The 21,649-nt window shown below is 41.5% G+C and overlaps 1 protein-coding gene across 4 annotated transcripts in view; it reads left to right on the plus strand.

Moving 5' to 3' along the window:
• The window catches only part of PRDM1 (PR/SET domain 1), a 111,204-nt gene that overhangs the window by 26,539 nt on the left and 63,016 nt on the right, over positions 1 to 21,649 (plus strand). Inside the window, exon 1 of one of the 4 annotated variants that reach the window (XM_017739642.1) lies at positions 21,390 to 21,404. The exons of the other annotated variants lie outside the window; for them this stretch is intronic. The gene's annotated coding sequence lies outside the window, so the exon portion shown is untranslated. Of the gene's footprint in view, positions 1 to 21,389; positions 21,405 to 21,649 lie in introns of those variants that run through there. 4 annotated transcript variants of the gene reach the window in all.

Here is a 21,649-nt window from a genome sequence, read left to right on the forward strand (position 1 = left end):
GGCTTGAGTCTCAGCCAGCCAGTCCTCATGCCAGCCCAATCACCTAAACCCCCCAGATAATCCCATTCCAGTGCATAAACCAGAGCAGCCATAACAGCAGTAAACAATTGCATAGCAGCTGCTTATTGCAGACATACCCCCACCGGAGAGGCCAATGGACATCAAATGCTGCTCCCCAGAGAGCAGCATCCCAGGTGGCAATGGATGCCTTGGTGTCTCCCTCTGGTTCTCAGCACACATAGCAGTTTCCATACCTACAGAGTTTAATACTTTGCTGAATGTATACCCCTTCTTAATATTAGCTTTGCCCTTCACCCCGCCGCTGCTCATACCTGTTTCTGTGCCTGGGGCAAGACCTATATAGAACATAAGGATCCCTCTTTCACACCTTTCTCCTTCACAGTCCTCACTTGCCCTGGCATTTTCTCACTGTAAAGGAGTTCGTTTTGATATACCTGATCTGACAAGAGCGTGCCCCTCTTTGAGTCATAATTATTCACAAATTAGACTTCTATCCTTGGATGTGTGAACATGGTAAATTTTCCAATGCTGTATTGTAGGCAATGGATGTGGTAGGAAAACGGTAAAGGATGAAATAACTAAGTGGGGCATCTTACCTGCCTTTCTGCTATACTTTTTGCACTCTACCACTGTCTTTGAAGTACCTTTAGGTTTTGTAAAAAATGGGTTAGGTATTCTTCTAGGTATTCTTCTTTCCCATCACATTGTTGTAATTAATCTGTTACATGGATCATTGGTCCTCATACTTCAGCCATGAAATGATGTTGGCTGGTTTGAGAAGAAATCCTCAGCTCCTGCATAGGTAGCGAACATTTGTATGATGAGGGTGTCAGTTTCATTCAGAATTCAGGCCGTCCATGAAGATAGCAGAAGGTGGGATTTTGCAGTTAGTTAAGGACATGCTGAACCTGATTATTGAAAGTTAAAGGCGTCCCACACTAATTATCACAGCAGAATAGTCACTATTGTGGTGCATGCACTGGCATGTTTTCTCAGTGCAGAGACTTGGGGTGCAGGGACAGAAGGGTTGCCCTGAGAACTTTGCTTCCCTGGCCCCTGCTGCACCAGGAGCCAGAGAAGAGCAAAACAAGGCATAAAATTTGCACTGGAAAATCACTGTCAAAACCCAGGCTTCCAGTTAGGTTGTAATGATGTTTCAGCTGCCAAGTTACTAATGTGTGGCACAGGTGAACTGGTGGTAATAGCTGTTTCTGCTGTCCCACTTCCTACCTCTCCATCCCAGAAAGTGCTGATATTTCCAGCTCTGCCAATACAGTGCTGGCTGCACTGGTGTATAAAAATTGTTAGTAACCGGCTATGCAGTATAACTACTAGCATGGCTGTGGTCAAGGAAAATGAATATATTTGGACTAGAGAAAGGAGCCAGAGCACCAAGGTGCCTGTTACACTTTTGCCATGGGGAGATGAGAGTGAAAAGCAATGGGTGAGGTGTGCATAGAGTCCCCTCCTCCCATTCTATGGGGCAAAGCTAACATGCCAGGTAGGGTACTCTGCTCCTGGGCTGGAATGTTGTCAATTCTTATCAACCTTCTCTTATTTTTCAAAACATATGCAGAGTATTTACCAGGCCATAAAAAATACACTGAGGAGTTATCATGTGTAATTGTAGCTGCCAGAATGAAAAAAGCTGTCTTTGTGAAGTGTACTTAGAGGGGAGTTTGATGGGTTTTGATGCCACCTTATGAAACTCGGTGCAACGCTTGAGCTCCCTGTGTAAAGGAGTGAAAATTCCGCTCTCTCAGGAGAGCCTTCAAACAGGGGTGTGTGTCAGAACTGCCGACTTGTGATGTCCATGTTGCCCAGACTCCATCCCTCTGCGTGGCTGTGAGCAGAGAAACACAGGCCTCACCCCTGTCATTTGCTCAGCAAATGGGGAGAGAAGATGCCAGTGGGAAAGGTGACCAGTGTGGTTCTTGCACTGGCATCTGTGCAGCAGGTGTGCTCCCCGTGACTGCCTGCGTGCAGCTGGGGCTGTGAGCTGTTACAGATACTGAAACAGGACAGGCAGAGGGGTTTCAGAAAGCAGTCTCTTGATTTGTGTCCCCCAGACTCCTCCCATCCCCGATGAGGTCTGTGTTAAGGAAAACAGGACTGTTTATCAGGTCTAAGGTGATACTTGTCAGCCAAGCAGTTGGGTTTTCACAAATATTCCTCAGCAACATGCAGTGTATGGTGAAGGAGTGTTTATTGTTTATTTGTGTTTAAATAAGGCCATTAAGGCCATTATTAATTGTAAAGGAGGTATTAAAGCAGGGTCATATCTCCTGGCAAATTAATCCACCCTGTAATTCATTACTTTTAGTTATATGGTTTAATATCTTTTTGTGGTAAGGCATTAGATGCATCACATGTTCATGTTGAAAATTAGTTTGGTCAGTTCTAGATCTGCTGTATAGGCACTGCAGATCACAGTTCACATGAAGGACTGCCCCTCTAGGTATTGTCCTGGGAATTCCTCCTCCATGCATCAGAAATCTGGCTTTTCTCTTACCGAGGTAAGGAACAAAACGGGAGCTGGTAGAAGTCGCTCATCACTGTTAGCCATGAAACAGCCATGACCTTGTTTGTTTTGAGCTAATTTTCAGATGAAGAAAGCATTGACATTTCTTTCCCCTCCTTTTAGATTGATGAGTGGAAGTAGTCCTTGGGATTTGGCTATTTTCAAAACAAAATATTTGACCTGAAAGGTAATATTTATAGCAGGCAGCTAATAGAAAACATACTTGCCCTCTCTCTGTGTCTCTTGTGTATGTGTGTATGCGCACTTTGGGTTCCCTCCTGGGCCTGACCTCTGCCGCACTCAATGCAGCTTCATTGACTTCACCTTCTATTCCCTTCTCCTGATAAATGAACCACTGGGAACAGTGGGGCTCGGTATGCAGGGAAGCAGGGTGCAGGAAGTTCATGGCAGTCCCGTGCCATTCTGATCCTCTGCAAATGTCCCTTCCTGCCGGAGTGATGGATGGTGTGGGGCTTCTGCGTCAGTCACTCCTGAACTCTGAAGGTCACCCGGGACGGCGTATTCTCCCTTTGGAAAGAGACCCTGCAGGGATGTTGATTTAGTGACATCTAGCAAGGACTGACCCTGTCAGTCAGCGCAGTAATGTTGGGAGTGGGGAATGGTGTTAGCATTGGGTCACTGGATCTAAAGCAGGAGGAAATGATAGCTGGACTCTATAAAAGCCTTCCTCTGGGCTGCTGATTGGACCTGGCAGGTGGGAAGGGGCTATTTTGGAAGAGGTATCTGGCCAAAGGAGCAACTGCAGTCACAGCTCTCTTGAAGTAGCAAGTGCTTTCCATTTAAGTGAGGAGTGGGGCATCCTCATCTGCTTGCAAACGGGCACTTTCTGGTTTTTTTCCTCAAGGTAAAATTATCAGGGGGGCAGTAGGTCTCTAGGGAGTTTAAAAATGCCCATGTAATTAGAAATTGTGCCTGCAGTTTTTTTGGTTCCTGGTTCCTGTGAAGTTTGGATTTGAACAAATCTAATTTTGTCGTGTTTGGACCCCGTGCATGTCAATAAATCCGTCATTGTTCAGTGAGGATTTGTTGTGATGAGGTGTGGCTCAGTGGGATTCAAGGTGAGCACAGGACAGGCAGTGAGGTGCCTATGCCATTAAAATGAGTAATGAGCAGAAGCAAACCAGTTGCAAAAGCAGCATTTGGAGAGAGGTGGGAAGAACTTGGGCTGAAACAAACACAGTTCTGGTCTCCCTATTTAGCCTCTACCTGAGATGCAGTGCTGGTGGCCTATTTACCATCGAGGCATTTGTTTTACTCTAGTCTGGCCATAGCTGCCGACTTTACCACATATTTGAAAACACATTCTATTTTTTCCAGTCAAAATTGCTGATACACAAAACAGCAGTGACTTCACAGCAGCTGGAGACCCAAGACAAAAATCCTGCATTCCACAAACATAGCAAAGTTCCAGATTTTGGTTCAGCCATTATGAGTTCAGAAATAGAGAACATACTCTAAGCAAGTTGGAATTTGAGTGGATTTCAGCTGACTATTTATTAAAGCTCTATTTACACTGGGCTGTGATGAGGCTGGATTGCAGAGCTACAGGCTGCGATCAACACTCAGCAGGAGGTTATTTAGATTAAATACCAACTGTCTTGGAATGGTGGGAAAAGTTTCAGACGAAAGTTTTATTTACTGGGGTTTTGGATGAAGTTGTGGGATTGCAGTAATATTTTAGGAATTCTGCTGGACAGATAGTTTTCCTTCTTGAAGAAATATTCTTTTTGCATTGGAGTGTTCTTGAATTCAGCTACTCACTTCCGTATCCTCTGATGAATACGGTTCGTATCCAATTTGCTCCCCTCCTTTATCTCCTTACTGTGAGAATGTAATCATCCTTTTGCTTTCTTTCAGTCTGCATTTTTTTTTCTCCCAAGAGAAAAACAAGACAAGGGAGAAGCTTTTTTTGGGGGGGAGGGTGGAGGGGCAAGCATCACAATTTTCTCATTTTTCTTGAGATTTTTCTCCCTTTTCCCACATTACTTTTCCATTTTTCATACTGACCTTCCTTCTCACCTTTTCTTTTCCTGTGTTCTGTCTAAAGGATGGGCTTGGTCCTCCCTTCTCATCTACTCTTTTATTTTTGAAAATAAGAATCATGACCGATTGTTTTTTTCCCCTCATCATTTATCTACTTGTCCACACCTGTTTCTTTCACTTTGGTTTCCTTCAAGTTTCAGCATGCATTTTCTCTTGTTCTGCCTTTTGCTTTTCATTTCTCCTCTGTGATTATGCCAGACTCCCTGGTCCCCCCTCTTCTCCCTTCCAAGCTGCCAGCCCTAGGCTTGCTTCCTCCTGCCCAGCCCCAGCAGAGGACTTTGCAGCTTGGCTGAGCAGCCCCTGCTGCTGCTGCAGTGCCTTTCTGTTTCTCCTGGCACAGTGGCACTCCATTTGAGCGCTAATATGATTTGCATCATTTTATTTTGGGGTCAGCTCTTTCAAAAACTAATGCATGTAGGAAGCACCATAATGACTGTGTTGCAATGTGAGGCTTGAACTTGCATAAAAGAGGGTCCACTGACTTACTTTCAGAATGAGTGCACAGAGTATAAAAATCACAGAGAGGAAAAATGATACTCATGCAGTTAATGTCCCTGTAAACAGAATGAGTGATTCTGTAAACAAATGTGGAAAGCAACTCCCTGAAATTAAGAAAAATGCATGTTTCCTGTAATACTGCTTCATGTTTATACAGGGTGTCTTGGTTTTTTTTTGGCTCCACAGAGTGAGCAATACAAAATACTGGAAATTATAGTTAGCCTATTAAAGGTCTCCAGCCCTTCTCACTTACGCAAGTAAGTGAGATTTCCTGTTTCTCATTGTCACCTAACTGCCATGATGGAGGTATTTGGTACAATTGTTAATTTTATCTAAAAGTTATTTCTTCTTATTTTTTTTTTCCTTGAGGCTTTCTCAGCTGCCACAAAATTTTCCTGAAATCAGTTTTACCAATCAGTGTATTCCTCTTGCCTCAGTTACTGTTCTTTGTATTGGAGCTTGGAGGTTCCAGGTGAGTCCGTGCCTACCAAAAGGGTCAGTGAAGCTACGCAGTCCCTGTCACACAGCAATGTGAAATAGGTCACAAAGGGCCTTGGCTGTGCTGGGCTAGAAGCAGCTGCCCTCCAAAAACTACAGTCACAGGTGTGCACTGTACATCAGCAGGGAAGTGATTGGAAGGTGGAGCCCTTGTAGGCACCAGCTCTTCAAAAAGAGTCCAATGCCAGGGCAAAACAAACTGGCCCCATGGCCTGTGCTTAGCCAATGGATTGGAGGGAGATACAAAGACCGAAATATTTTGTCTGTAGAGGTGAAGCCTGAAAGGCTGATGTGTGAAGCTGCTCTGCACAAGCTGAGGAAGCCCAGGTGACCTCAGCTGCCAGGTGAACCCACATAGGTGCAGGACAGGGACAAGCCTGGCAGCTGACATGCATTCACTGTGTTAGGCAAAGAAAATAATGCAGACTTTGTACAATAGAGGCACTTTGCATTACTAATTTAAACAAAATTCAGCAATACAAAAACTATAAACTTTCTTGAAATAAAACTGAAAATACTGAGAGTCTTTGATAAGAATTTACTCAAGCTCAAACTGAAACTATTTGATTTTCCAATGTCGCAGTGAAACTAAATACTCATTAAATCACTGTAACAGTATTTAATATCTTTTAAGTAGTCTACAGAAGTTTTTGTTTTCAGAAAACAAATTCACCGAAGTTACGTTTGTCATCTGAATTTTGCTAAGGAGGTTAATCAAATTGTAGTTTAGTATCTGAACCACAAACACCTTGCAAAGCACTCTGGTTTCGGGTCTTACATACTAGTTACTCTGTTTCCATCCCACCTAGCATAGAAATAATACTTTAAAGGTTATAGCTTTTAACCAGAAACCATAGGTGAACAGTCTCAAGACACATAGCACACTTTATAGCAGTGTCTCCTGCAGACCCCTGTAGTGCTTAGACACAGACTATTTCTTCCTGCACCTGTTTCATACAAGCTTTCAGGGACGCTCCCATATGTAGACATTTTCATCTTCACATCCTGACAATGAAGAAACTGAAAATACCCTTTCTATTTAGCTTAAAAATATGCCAACAGACACTGTGAAATTAATGTAATTAAAAGGGACAAAATACGAGTGAGGATAAAAAAAACTTCACCGGTCCTCAGCTTGTGCAGCACTCCAGTATCACAAGTGGTGGAAGTGCAAAATAGATACCAGTGAGCTTCTCATGAGCTGTTTTCTGCAGGGTAGAGTCACTGATCCTTAGCTGGTGTGCATGGACTTACACAGCTTCCTCTTTCCAAGGTGCTTCCTTGCAGAAGCTGTGATCAAAATGGCAAACCTTCTCAGACAGTGCTAGTTTACAGTGATTTAGGAATGATGCCTGGGGTTGGCCAAGCAGTAGCCACCACAGGAACGAGTACTGTGGCAGCTCTGGCTTCTAAGCAGTTGAATCCACATTTTCAGGACATCCCTTCAGAAGTGCAGTTAGTGCATCTCTGTTTGAAAATGTTTAAATAAAATTTTTAAGTAGTTTGGGATTTTTGCTCACAGGATCTGTGAGCACTCCTCCATGTGTCCCATCAAAATTCCCTGTGAGGAAAGCTCCTTTAGGATGTGTGCTATTCTACTGTTGTAACATCTCTGTGTTCCAGAAAACTCAGCATAAAACTATAATTAATGTGGTTATTAAAGCAGACAAGCAGCATCTCAAAATTCAAGTACACAGCTCAGTTGCTAAAATACAAAAAAATATGTCTTGTTCAGCAATACAAAAAAAACTTATACAATAAATTTATTTGTCTTTTTCTAATCTAAAGAGAAACACGCTTGTCCTTCCTCCTATGAACAAGCAACTATAGTTACCTTCCTATTTTAGATTTCATCAGTTTGTCACATGGTTTATTTTCTAAAATCGAATAAAACAGATGGGGAAAATTCTTTGAAACTCATTAAATGAACCCTAATAAATATAATTTTGAATGTGGTTTCCTTATTTCTACAAGCTGTTTGCATGCCATGCTGTACTACTGTTCTAGCATCTCCTAGATGAGAAAAAAGTGATGAATAACAAAGCTGCAGCTTTCCCCAGTGTAGGGGTGACTGCCCAATCAGAGATTTCTAACAGCCCAAAGAGAATTTCTGAGAAAGCGTTAGACAACTATTTATTGTGGAAGCCTGTAAGTCTAAATAATAACTCTTCAAACTGAATATAGGGGTCCCGAATCACATCTTAATAGCAATTCCCAGGAGGATATTTTACATCTCAGCTGAAAATAAAATATCTAAGTTTTCTTTTCTGTGAGTTTCTGCAAATAATGTGTTCAGGTTGTGTCTATATCCTCTCTTACAAATTTGGTCCTATGTTCTGACTCTGAAAAAGTGCCAAAATTGAAATTGGGAAAAGTACAACTTGGCCATGTTTTGAGATCATGGATTTTATTTTCAATCATGAAATTTTGAGGCAAGATCATGAATTAATGTTAAGCCATCACCAATTTCACAGCACATACGAAAATCACACAAAGTTGATTTATAGCTTATCAATTGCAACATTATCAGGAAGATGTTATGTGGACCTGAATTTGTTTCGTGCACTCACAGTAACTCTGGACAACAGCCTCCAACATTAAGGTCATAAAAATAAGAAGATACACATTTCTCTGTCACTGTTAATTTTATACTGAACTGTGATAGATTTATGAAAGAAGTTATGTGTGAGAATCATTATTTCTAGACAAGATACTGCAGGAAATACCTGAGAAATGCTGTGGGATTAGCACACTTAGGACAAAAGACAAAAGTATATGTTCAATGTATTGTACAGATAAAGCACAATTTGTTCTTTTTCTTTTTTTTCCACCTAGATGAATATATTGTGTTTAGATGATGGGGAATATAAGTAGGGCTCCAGTACTGCAAACATAGAGTAGGACTGCCCATGGCAGCAGAGCAAAGTATACTCATTTGTCAGACAATTTAGAGAGACAGTAAGACTCATAACCTAGTGTTTTGTTTGTTTACTTGCTCATAAATGGTTTCTTTTCGGCTGATTTTAGGTTGGCTGTGTGCAGAGGGCATCCAGCCATGTTCTGAGGCAGTTCCACTTTGTTACATTTGAAAAAAAAGCTTTGGATTATGGTTTTCCCTCAAATTATTAGCAGGAACAAATGGTGTTTGATTTATTTTGCTTTTCACTTGCATAATGATCAATGATAGGGCAGTGCCTGAATTAGCTTGGAAATCACACAATGTTTTTCTTTGACCTGATTTCTACATTTGGATGAGTTTCCTTTTCCTGCATGTAAGAATCCATAAAAACATGTTGAGAATTTCAGGTCTCACCTAGTTATTCACTTTGTTGTGGCTACTGCTATCTTTATGAGTTTGATTCTCAAACACTTATGTACCAATGTTCCACTTGATGGCTTGTTAACACACATTGTACAAATAAAACCCCCTCTCTTTCATCTGATTTAATGTAATATTCTTCTTAGAGAATCATGAAAATAAGAGAAAAGTAAACTTGTGCAAATTTTTCACTTGTGTAAGATTGTTCTCCAATTCCTGACTCTCATTTAATGTTTATTAATTGCCAGCTGTCTGTTAAATAATAGATGGCCTGACAGCACACCTTATTTAGGTAGAAGGCTTTCTATGCCTCTGAAGCTCAAGCAGTTAGTCATGTTATTATCATCCACAGAACACTGTTTTTCCTATGGAAAGACTGGTAGCTGCACTGTTTATAAGCTGGCTACTATGAAGGCGTAAAACCCCATACAGTTCTGACTGTTCCTCTACATGGAAAGTACAAAATAATTTAAGAACTGTGTTTCTCTTTTTTACTCAGGCGATGTTCCGAGTTAGATTTCAACAGAATTGCTTTTGTGATGCAGCAAAAAAACCCCAAACCTGTCCAAGGACTTCAGCGTCTGTCCTCTTTCTCTTTCTCTTTTTTTACATCTTGCAAACAGACATTGCCATTACCCAAATTAACTTCTTCTGAGTTTTTATTTTTTCCCCTGGTATTTGGATCAGGCTTCTCTCTGGGTGGGGTGAAAAGTGAACGCTCCTAACATACAGTACAAATTAGGTCTTTTTAAAAACAAAGACTTCTCTTAAGAATAGCTGTATTTTATTTCTGACAAAAGAAGGGAAAACACAAGTGTGCTCAGTAAATCAAGAAGTCAAATATGTGTAATCTGATGCCAAGTGTAAACATGTATGGACTTTACAAGGCTTGCCGACACTAGATGCTCAGATTTTCTTTCATTTGAAAAAGTGCTTTTGAGTATTCACAGTAGTGCTTGCAAGAGGCAGTCAAAATCACAAAGTGAATAAGAGCAGGTCTATGCAACAGCTTTTGTTGAATCAAAACACTTTTAGTTTTTTATGAACACACTATTTTCTGCTTGGAGTAGCTAATGTAAATTTGGTAGATCTAGCTAGCTGCATGTGCAGTGGGACTTTTTGGCCTGGCTTTTTGGCAGAAAGTTTGTTAAGTGAATACGATAAAAAGCTGCTAAAGAGTCAAAATATAGTCCCTCAAGCACTAGCAAAACAGTTTGATTTCAATGGAGGTTAAATACATAACTACCTCAGGATACTGAGCATAGAGACCACCTGAATACCCTTCCAGCACTGAAGGGCCTGAATACCTTTCTGTGTCCACTGAAGGAAAAATGGAGTGCAGAACTTAGTGCTTTAATTAATAAGATGTTGTCGTGCCTTCACCACTATTCTATCAGGCTGCTGCTGTAACAAATCGTGGTATTACTCCATCTGTGCAGAAGTACTGCTGTAAAACTAAAATTTTCAGGCTGGTCAACATTTGTACTGAATGTTTCAAGCTGTGTTAATTATATATCTGTAAGCACTCTGGTACTAGTGTTAGTTGGGTAGATCCCAGAGATCTGCCAAGGATTTTTTCACATAATTTTAATATTAACAGCATTTTTGTAGCTGGGTATTTATTTTAAACATATCACAAGGGTTTTCAAGCATTAAAAAAATTGTGTTTGCAGCTAGCAAGTGGGTCTTCTGTTCTTCAGCCATATCTCTAATTATACTCCATGACTGGGAGAACGTGTGTTTAATTTTTGCTTCTTCATGCTTTACAGCAGTTACCAGATTGCTTTGTGGGGAGGCAAATATAATGACTTTATCCCTTTACATTTCTTCTGAGGATGGTGAGGCATGTGGTGGCCTTTATTTCTAGTAAAGAGAGAGGTACTGCTGAAAATTCAGTTTTTCAATGCTGAGAGACAACGTGCCCCACATCGGATGTTTTGAACCCCCCAGCATGCAGGGAAAGTGAAATATCGGGGGATGTTACATCACCTTTTTTCCTCCCCTCACTGACTTGGTGTTGGCTGAGGACTTGTTCAGCTACCATGCAAGCTCTGGCAACCACAGGACCACTTCAGTCTAAGACATTCAGCACTTCTGAAAAATTTGGCACCAGAAGCCAACCGGAGGAATGCATGACTTGCAGCTCTGGAGAAGTATGGTGCCCAGGGAGCTGCAGTGGTAGTTCGGGATCGTCACACTAAGCCAGTGCCCCTAATGTTGTGTGCATTGCCTACACAGGTCTGCAGGCAGAACGGACAGCAAGATGCTGGGTTCACCGCACCTGGGAGTCACCCTGTAGCAGGCAAACTTCCACCTCCCCCTCTCTGGACATGTGAAGCAAACGTAGCACTAGCCAAATCTCCAGCCCTAAAAATCTCTCAGGAGCACAGTGAGACTAATTCCTTCTCTGTAACCATTCAGTAGGTTGTGGTCGCTCCTCAGGAAAGACTGGCAGGAAGGGAAGGGATGGTGTGCTGCTGCCTGCCTTGCCTGTGACATCAAATCTGAGGGACGCCTTCCAAAGAAGGGTCTAGAAATACCTAGATGGATTCATACAGTGCTTTTCATTCCCTCCCATCCTCTGCCAAGCTTTTTCCATGTAAAATAACAGAGGACTGTCTCCTCAAAGTCGCTTGGATGAATATAAACTCCTGAAAGTGTCACGTAGCCCTTGGAATAATTCCAAAAAAATCCCAGCTTATTTGGAAAAACTGTTCCTTGAAAGAAATGCACAAACATTGGTAGGGATCCAAAGCCATGAAATCAACAGAGAGACTCATTACAGAGGGCTTTGGATCTGACTGACCCACTGGTGACTATGACCAGAACAACAGTCTGTTACAATAAATAATTTTTGGATTCATGTTTTCCTGATCCCTGCAAAGTTTTGGTAATAGTAGAAAGAAAAGAACAACCGTCCAGTGAAATCTCCTTCTCTTTTCCAAGCTCTTTGAAACTATAGTTTATAACTCTTACTATTCTATTTTAAATGCAGTACCTTTTCCTCTCCCTTTTTACAAAGGTTAGAGATATATGTAACCATTTAGAATGAAGAGTGAATTAGCTGTGCCAAGGACTTGCTTTTAATTTCCTTTTTTGTTTGGTTTTCTTAACTGCTCAGTTCTTTTGATTATCGGAATCCATGGGTCATCCTAGGTAGTTTAAATACCCATCAGACAGAAGAAGAGACAGAGAGAACAGCAGGTACTCAAAACAATTTCAAATATAGTCCTAATTAATGTTCTATATCTTGAGTTCTTCAATGTGCTTTTGCATAGCAGAAGCTTGAAGCTGCATATTTGCTAGTATCATTTGTTTTGCATTTGTTTTTTTATCATTTGGGTTTGGGCTTTTTTACCGTTGACAGCAGATACAGTGTGCTTACTTTGTCAGAAAACCACAGGCTTCACTAGAAGCAAGTTGCTAAAAGCAGTGGAGAGCAAAGCATTGGTCTAGAGGTTGGAGAAAGGAGATAATTACGTCAGGGTATTATGACAGAATATTTTACCGACAAAAACCAAGAAAAAAAATCAGAGAATATGGGGGGTTTAGAATATCACTTATAATATTATCAAACTCAAGCTTTCAAGAATTGTAAGTCAGATCATGAAGTTGTCTTAAAAATCACAGGTTATGAACATAGTATTTTGAATTCATAGATTTCAGTTTCAGGCTTTTCTTTGTCACCAAGACTAGACACTTCATTTCTTTCTTTCATGACAGCTGAGATTCCCACAAAATCACAATTTTTTTAAGTACAAGGCTTTTAAAAAAGCCTATCTTGTAAGATTCACAGCTGAGCTCCAAAGAGCTCACAGCACTGGTGGTCTTGCATGAAGTACAAGCTGATGGTAGATAAGCAGGTTTTCCAAATTTACTCTAGTAAATAAGTTCTGTTCCTCACCTCCTCTAATACAGACCATCTTAACATCCTTAAATACTGTGCTCATAAACACATAAGGAGCCCCTGCTATCCTTAACTGTACAGAATGGTCTCTCCTGCGCCTGCAGTGGCAGAGGGTCTCCATTTCTGAGGTCAGATTGGCAGCTCCGGGTGTGTTCTCTTCTCTCCCTTGTGCTGGGAAAGGAGAAAGCAGGGGGCAAGAGGGTGCAAAGTGGCCCTGTCTGTCTCTCTAATTAGCAATGTTAATTAGTTGCCTTTTCCCAGAAGCCATGCAGATGGTGCAGGGGTGACAGTGGTAATAGGTTTACCCATTGCCAAGTCTGGAAATTGAATAGATACTCAAATTTTTCATGGGCAATGGTGCATCTGAGAAATTGATGTACTGGCAGAGAAGAAGCACTGGATGCTCTAGTGGACTTCACTGACTGACCTGCTGGGATTAAAAGGATGGCTGTATCATTCTGAAGTGTTTCGGGGTGATGAATCAAATTGCACTCTTCCTTTAGACTCACGGTGAAGACAGGAATGTTCTGGAAACAGGACCACATTCACAAATAAGCTCTAAAGGTTTGTATCTTGGTCCAACCTTTGGGACTCGGGATAGTAGGATCTCACAAATGGGCTCTGCTTGCTCATTCTGGAGGAAGTGAGAAGACAGAAGAGAAAATGTGATCCATATTTGTGTCCTTAATTTTGAAAAGGGTTGACTGTTTCAAGGAGAAAAGAGTTATAGCTGGGGTTGGGATATCCGGGATGGGATGAGGTTGTCTTATTGAGTCCCAGGTGAAGGAGGTTTGGCGGTCCTGAGGAAGACACACAGAGGTGATCTGAATGGCTGGGCCATGCGCTTCTTCACCCATCAGTTTTTATAGCTGGAGCAGGACAGTAGCACAGCCCTGTGCAAAGGGGACATACTAATTCCTGATTGTGCTCATTAATAAATTTTAACAGCTCCTTTTTCTGAGTGCATGAGACCAAGTGAAGAAAAAGTCTCCAAGATGACAACTGATGTATGCGAAGTAAAAGCCTCTTAGTCCCTTTTTGACTGAGAAAATTCATACTTGGCCCCACTTGTGCAAGTTACTCCCTCTGGCTTGAAAAAAAAAAACATTTGAAGTACTGTTCTTTGGTTTGGTTGGTTTTGGCTTGGTTTTTTGGGTTTTTTAAAAATTTTGGTGGGTGTTTACACTTTTGGCAAGGCCCTTTTAAAGCTGAATGTCCGGAGTCTACATGCTGTCGTACACAAAAGTTTGTGGTTTCTTTAATACCCTGCATTCCTGAAAATACATAATTATTCACTTTCTGACTTTGTAATGGAACAGTAGTGTGTGTGTGTGTATATATATATATGTGTGTGTGTGTGTGTGTGTGTGTGTGCACATATGTTCACTTACAGTAAATGTGGAAATAGGGAAGACCTGAGAAGGATAAACAGAGTCAAAGTGAATCTCAGAGGAGATAAGTGGTGAAAATGGGTAAACAGAAAACTCCACTTCTGTGGGAAAACATGGAGGAGCTAAACCACAAACAGGAGAGGAAACAGCCAAATCTAAACAAGGAATTCAGCAGCAAGCTGCGGCAAATGTGATTCTAAAGAACAGAGTGTTCACAGCAGACATGCGTCACTGCTGAAGATGAAGTATGTGAGCCCGGCTTTCCTGCTTCCCCATCCCCAGTACCTCCACGGAAAGCTCAGCCTCTCCTGTCCACCTTATTTGTTCAGTAGTGGACTTCATACGATTGATTCAGTTCTCATTAAACTGATTTACTGGGCTCACTGGCTCTGCTCAGCTTCAGTTTATTCCTACTTTGTTTAAAATTCGGGAAGTGCTGGGGGAGGGGACAGGACACTAATGGCTGTTCTCGTGTAAGTGGAGTGGTAGCTGATTTATTGCAAAGGTTATAAAGGAAAAGTATTAAGTGTGTTCCATTCTACTTGGCAAAGCCATCCTGCACAATGTCCAACAAAACCCTGAGAGCACTGGTTTGTAACGAAAAAAAAAGGAAAAAAAATAAAAAAGGGAGGAGGGGGGTGGGTGTGTGTGGAAGGGGGATGCTCCACCAAGATGTGCTCTTCTTCTTTTGAGCACTAATTAAGACTGTAAATCACGAGCAACATGAAACAACTGTATTTGATGGAACATGGACGGTTCTGGAGTTCTGCTGTGCTTGCGCCATCAGTTTGAATACCTACACTGAAACACTAATGGGAGAGCAAACTTCAAAGAGAAATTCTGGCATGAAGAAGCAGTCTGCAGGATCATTACATGGATAAAGTTGTAAAATAGACTCCTCCGTGCAAACTGGGAAGGAGGTGGAATGAAAGTTTGAAAGGTTTATAGGAACTTAGGCTTGTTTTCCTTTCGTGCACAAAGTCAGTCCCACATTAATTTGGTCTCATATTGAAATAGGCTTGTATAGTAGTGTTTTGAATAAAAAGGGGGATAAGAGGGTGACAGCAGAAAAAAAATTGTACTTGAATAATGAAAAACTCTGTTAATAATCTTTAAAGCTATTTTTCCTTTTCTAATTAATAGTTGAGGGAGTTCTTTTGTCACATCATAAGTAGTGGTGGTCACATTCCCCATGTTTATAGAATTTAAAGCCTAAATTTGTTACAATCACATAGTAATCTTCAGCAGAACATCAGTAATAGAAATTCACCCAGTAATTCCTGCACAGGTGTCACGTCCTAAATGAATGCGCTGAAGCTTATTTTTAGGACGCCACTGAATCTTGTTTTAAAGGCATTAAGTAATGCAGACAACCCCCTGTGTCAGGTAGTTCACTTCATTATTTATTTAAAATAAAATTTAATCTTTAAAATTTATTACTCTTTGACTTCATCTAGTTACAGTTTCTTGCTAATGTGTCTGTACTGGGCTGCAGTGGAGCTGCTCTAGTGTAGATGAGATGATTTTCACCCATTGTGGAATATAGTCCATTTGTTCCTTATTTTCCTTTAGTGAAAAGGACTGGATGCAAGGAACATTTTGATAAAAAATGGTCTATTCTTAATAGTTAAGTCACAAGCAACTTATTTCCCAGCACAACATTTTTAAATAATTAGAAGTAGACTTCTGTCCAACTACTTCTCCAGGATTCCTCAAAACATTTTTGGCTTGCCAAACATGGTTTGAGATGCAATTAATGACATGGTGGATTCCAGAATTGCTGATGAGGTTAATTTTCCTTCTTGTAGAATATGATATTGTAATAGAGATGTTCTCTTTAGATGCGTGAAATGGAAAAAAACTTGTAAAGAATAACTTCAAAAAACAATAATCTGGAGTTATTTATATTTAGGAATCGGGAGCCCTGTTTGCAGCAATAGTTCCCATGCTTACCACAAAGCTGCTTCTTCCACTGACCCTATTAATTTTATGCCATCGAAGGATAATCATCTGATGTCATGATATTATTCTGGAGACCATTCATTAATATAGATACATTATTTCTGTATTTACACATAGTATAAATGCCTATGCAATAAGCAGGGAAAATAAATTTGTTATATTACAAGACTGTGCAGGCTAAAGGTAGGGTTCAGAGTCATTTGACTTGTCACAACTTGCAGAAAGAGACAAATTACCTGTGTGCTACTTAGGTTGTAAAAGAAAGTACTTCATGTTAAGCACAGTGTATCCACTACTTTTCTGCTGTACTGGTACTTCGAAACAGTACCTCTCATTTCCTTAATGACAGAAAAAAAACACACTAGCTGACTTTCTATGACATTTAAGACAGCATCGTTTTTCTTCGTTGGGAAGCAGGATTGTGCTGGCTTAGCCTGCAGTGCCTTTCAGAGACACTCAGATGGTCTTGAACACAAATAAATGTACGCTGTTTGCTAAGAAGGGTTGCACCATAGCATAGTCATGTGTTTGGAAAGGCTTACACTTGCATGTAAGTCTTACCTTGCATGTCCAAATGTAAATAAAGGGTGCATATCTTGGAGTGTACCTATGCTGGAAAAAAAGTCTTGTCAGTCTGGGGTAACAGTAGACTCCTCTGTTACTTCCCCACTGTTCTCCCTCTACCACAGCATAAATGAAAACTGTTAATAATTCTCCTTTAAGAAAGAGATTTCAGTGTTATTATAGAATTTCATACAAAAGGCATACTCTCAATTTGCCACTGATTTCCATGGACCTAAACCAGTGTTTCTTACACCCATCCAGAGTGGCTGCATTCAGTTCCTAAGGATATTGTGGGCAGCTACCACACAAAAATGTACTTTCCTTATTCTGTTGTCTTTTGGGCACTGCTGTGGCTGGTTTAGATTGGCTGTGACTAAATGGGTGGTCACAGGAAAACCAAAACTTCTGACCTGAAATGATTGGCAGGTGCAAAGGATCTCTCCCAGGCTCTTTAGAACGAGCACACTATAGCCTTAGTTCCCTGGTTGCCCTGGTGTATGTATTCCTATCAATTCTTGGATCATCTGGGAAGAATACGCAGCTCAGGGTTTAATTTTAATTCACAGATAATTTCTATGTATGGGAAACAGTCAAACGTTTCTGAATGAGAGCTGAAAAAGGGAAGCAAGAACCAAGGGAGATGCTGAGCTTATTCATTTCTTACTGACGTCAGATCAAGATCCAGTGTGCTCCTGGGAAATACACTCCATGTAAATGAGGTCCATGGAGTTACCAGTGAAGTGATACACACAGGCTAGTGCTACGTAAATGAATGGGCTTTCTGCCCTTGCTGGATGAATCTGTGATAGCAGCACAAACGAGCAAATGGACTTCAATACCATTTGTTACCAAAGTGGTTGCTGTTCCACAGTCCGTACACCCATGTAAGTGGGCTTTGGGTCTCATCTTGTGGCAAGCACATTGACTTGAAAGAGAGAACATCCAAAATAAATTTCATGGCTGACCTTTGCCTCCAGCATGATTCTGGGCAGGAAGCAGGGGTGGCGTGTTTTTCACCCATCTTCACATGCCAGAGTTTGAGTCAGTTTTCTCAGATCTTCCTTGACTGTCCGTGGAGAAAACCAGCCAACAGTTACAACATATTTAACAATCTCTTTCAGACATCAGCAACAGAGAAGTTTACATTTAGTCAGATAGATGGAACTGACAGCACCAGACTTTAAAGTGTGTTGAGATGTCTGATGATGCAGATGGATACACAGTGGATATCTCAAAAGATCATATGTCATGGAGATCACTCTAGGCTGTTCTTCTTTCCCTGAGGAGACAAAACACCTTTAACAATCACTAGCCCAGCAGCTCAGAGACTGATTGTGACTACTGGGCACAGGAGCCTTAGGTGCTGGATATATACACTGCCCTGGTGGGGAGGGTTGCTAGCAGCTTTGGCCTGACTCATCTAGCATTCTTTTGGACAATACCTGGGCAAGGCTTGGGTGTTAAAGATAGACCAGGTAGGTTGTTACCGGTAGGTGACTTGCATGCAGCCCTATAAAGGAGTATGAGTGGTGCTGGCACATGTGACATAGGCCCTGCCCTCCTGGGTGAGTAGTTGGCAGTGACATAGAATGGTTGCAGCCATGTCTGTAGCCTGTGTGTCCCTGCTCCTTGTTTATTAAATCATGGCCATAGTGTTCCCTGCCTCGGAATTGTTTATAAGTGTAAGTTAAAACTTGTGGAGGAGTTCCCAGACAAGGTAGTTTACAGCCAGAGTAGTTCCTTGGTCCATTTTGCTCTCAGCTGTACAAATCCTTGTGTCTTTATCAGTGGAGAAGACTGGGGTGGGGGAAGGTAAATAGGTCAGCAGGTAGAGAGAGGGAGGTGGCAGCAACTGCTTTAAACCAGCACTGCTGCCAGAAACCTGTTCTTCAAATGACCCCCTGTCGACTTCACCTGCCAATCCATGGTCGTTTGAATAGTTCAGTATATTGGCTTCAGGGAGCCCCAGAACAAAGACTTTCCTTAAAAAAACTCAGACCTTACTCAGATAAAACTCCCACTCATGCCCCAGGGAGTTTTGCATGACGAAGGATTACAGGATGGTGTCTCAGCTTTGTTGTGTGTACTGCCTGTGGCTGCTTTTTAGTTTTGTGGATGAGTAAAGGCTGTGCCCCTTTACAAGAAAACTTGATTTCCGTTTGCTCCCGCTCAGTTTGCTAAAAATTTTATCATCCTCATTATAAGCTAGAGATGGGGCCTTTGAGGAACTTACAAGAGAGGAGGAAGGGCACAGGCAGGAAGGAGGTGCCTTGGCAGAACGTGGGGAAGGAGAGGGCTTTGAGGATCTTAGCAGTGGCATCTGAGATTTTTCAGTTGCCCACACTCTCCCCAGCGTGGGCCCCAAGGTTTCAGAGGTGAGGAGTTGCTCAGCCCTGGCAGGACTGAGCACAGCTCGTGAGTCTGTTCAGTGTTTGGGGATCCTGAGGTGGTTTTTTACCCCTCCTCCTGTGTGACAGGTATGCTGCATCATGCCTTTAGTTTCTCTGATTCTGCGATTACTCATTGTTATTTTGTGTGAGCAAAGCCGGCAGGTGTTACAATACCTTCCCTGTCAGCATGTCCTGCAGTTTCTGTTTCCTTGGATGAAACAGGAAAGCAGTCACTTCAGGGCCAGAGAACTGGGCCTCATTTCGTCAGCTGGAAGGTGACTAGTTAAAAATCTAACTAGCAGTCTCACACCCAGTGCCTGACAGAACAGTCTCTGAAGACTATTAAGAAAATAAAAATTCCCTGGTCTGTCATATAATGGAAATGAGTATACTTCAACAGCCATCCCCTCTAATCTGTTAGCCAGCCCTTAGCAGCTTACCAAGCCTGTATTTAACCTATTTCCCTAATGGCAATTAAGAAATGTTTTCATTTCCCAGGGAGAGGATTGCCAATGAAATCCCCCTCTCCCCCCCAATCCCCATCCTGTGGCTCTGTTCTCTCCGTCCTCTTCCCCACACCCCAGCTCCTTCTTCCTTAGCCCAAGGCGTCCAAAGCATTCCCCGTGTGTTTGGGTAGCATGCAGTGAGGAAGAAATGATTAAGCAGCTGAATGTTTGAAATCCAGCTAAATGCACCGATTATTATCTGCTTAGGGCTTTCTTATCTCGAACTGTGTGGTGCTTAATGGTAGGCCCATTGTTTTCAGCTCAAAGGTATTAATGAAGGAATCAGGGCAGCAGGCTGATGTCATAGGTGGCTGAAAGGTGACTTGTGCACTGATTTCCCTTACTCCACCCCTTCGCAAGTCCCTTCCAACTAGTTCAGAGGATGGGTTAGTATTTTTAGAGTGGAGAGGGGGGGAAAAACAAAAAAAGCAGCAAGCAGCCGAGGTTGCATTTGTGTGTCTGGTAAAAGGATTGCAGAGGCTCCTAAATATCCTGCTTAAAAGATGTACTCTCTGAGCTTCTGCTCTACTTTCTCACTCCATAAAGACTCTGAACTGTTGGCGAAGGTCTCAGTGTGAAAGCGGCCAGCCGGCCCTTGCTCACGCCTGCCCTAGGCACTGACCAGCAGAGTACACTTGATGCGCTGACCTATATCCAAGGTGAGGTTTCCACTTAGTGTTTTCCACGCAAAGAAAGAGCTGTGTAAGTAGCTGCCACCAAGGATGGCTTCTTGAGGTGGGTGAAGCCCTCAAGATGATGCACAATTTAAGGAAGTGCTTTTGTAGTCAAGTTATCAGCTGTACTTTTTGTCACTCTTCCGAGTTAAATCCTTTTTTCTTCTTTTTTTAAATGTACATAGTTATTAGATGCAAAGTGGTATATGTTGTGTTAGGAGAGACTCTTCCTCTGGGGTGAGATATTGTGAGTGTATTCGGTTTTCTATTACACAACACAAGCAGACAAAGAGGTAAAGATTCAGAATAGATAAGATTTCATTGTCATTGTTTGTGTTTTAATCATACACTGTTATTTCTGTAATTCTTTTTGTGACTAATTTATCTTGGTATTCCTTTCCTTTTTGTCATCGACATGAAAAACATGCTTCTTTCTTTGAGTTAAAGTACTGCTCTATGTGGTAGGACTTTGGCATCACACTCCTGCAAAAATGCTAAAATTTCTTCAACCTTTTTTTAATGGACCCACCTAAGAATTCAAGGAAATGTGTGTTACCAGAAACTGACTTGTGAAACTTTCGTGATTTTTGGGACAACAAAAGAAAAACAGCTTTTAAATAGTGGTGTCATAAGGTAGCAGGTAAAGAGTTCTTGTGTCCATACCTATCCAAGCAGGCCTCAGACTAGAATGAAAAAGAATGCACTTTCTTTTTTCATGTTAATGAGGCAATATTTTTTGTGTAATATGTAAGTTAATCAGAGTCTTTGTGACTACAGTTACAATGTATTTGCTGGCATGGGATTTATAAGATTGGATTTCTGTCTTACCTAAACAAATGAGTGAAGAGTTTAATCCTTCATATTTTTGATTGGTTTTGTTTGTTTTTCTCAATTTCCATTTAGTTTTGGTTTGATGAGCATGCAGTAGCTTTCACTGTTCGCTGGAGTACTTTGTGCTGTTGAAGGAGCTAAATAGTCCACTAGCAAAGATGAGAAAGTCAAAAGAGAAAGCAGAGGAGAAAGAGTGGCACTGAATGCCCATACATGCATCAAAGCCAGCTGCTGTCTTGAATAAGCTTTACGTAACAGGTAACCATCAAACACAAAAATGCTCCCTCCAATTTTTTTTCGAGGGAGATAAGAACTGCGTAGAACTAGATTGACTTTGGGGTTTGGTTTTTTTTTTCCATTTCGACTTACTAGTTCATAGTTGGGATTGGTTTGTGTAGGGTGTTTTTGGTTTGTTTGGGGTTTTTTGCCAGTGGAAGGGTTGAGTGAACTGACCAGCACTTCTAGTCCTGTCCTCTCCCATCCCCTCCTGTCCCCCTCCCTGT

The sequence above is a fragment of the Corvus brachyrhynchos genome, unplaced genomic scaffold (assembly GCF_000691975.1).
Source record: "Corvus brachyrhynchos isolate BGI_N302 unplaced genomic scaffold, ASM69197v1 scaffold14, whole genome shotgun sequence".
Taxonomy (NCBI): Eukaryota; Metazoa; Chordata; class Aves; order Passeriformes; family Corvidae; genus Corvus; species Corvus brachyrhynchos.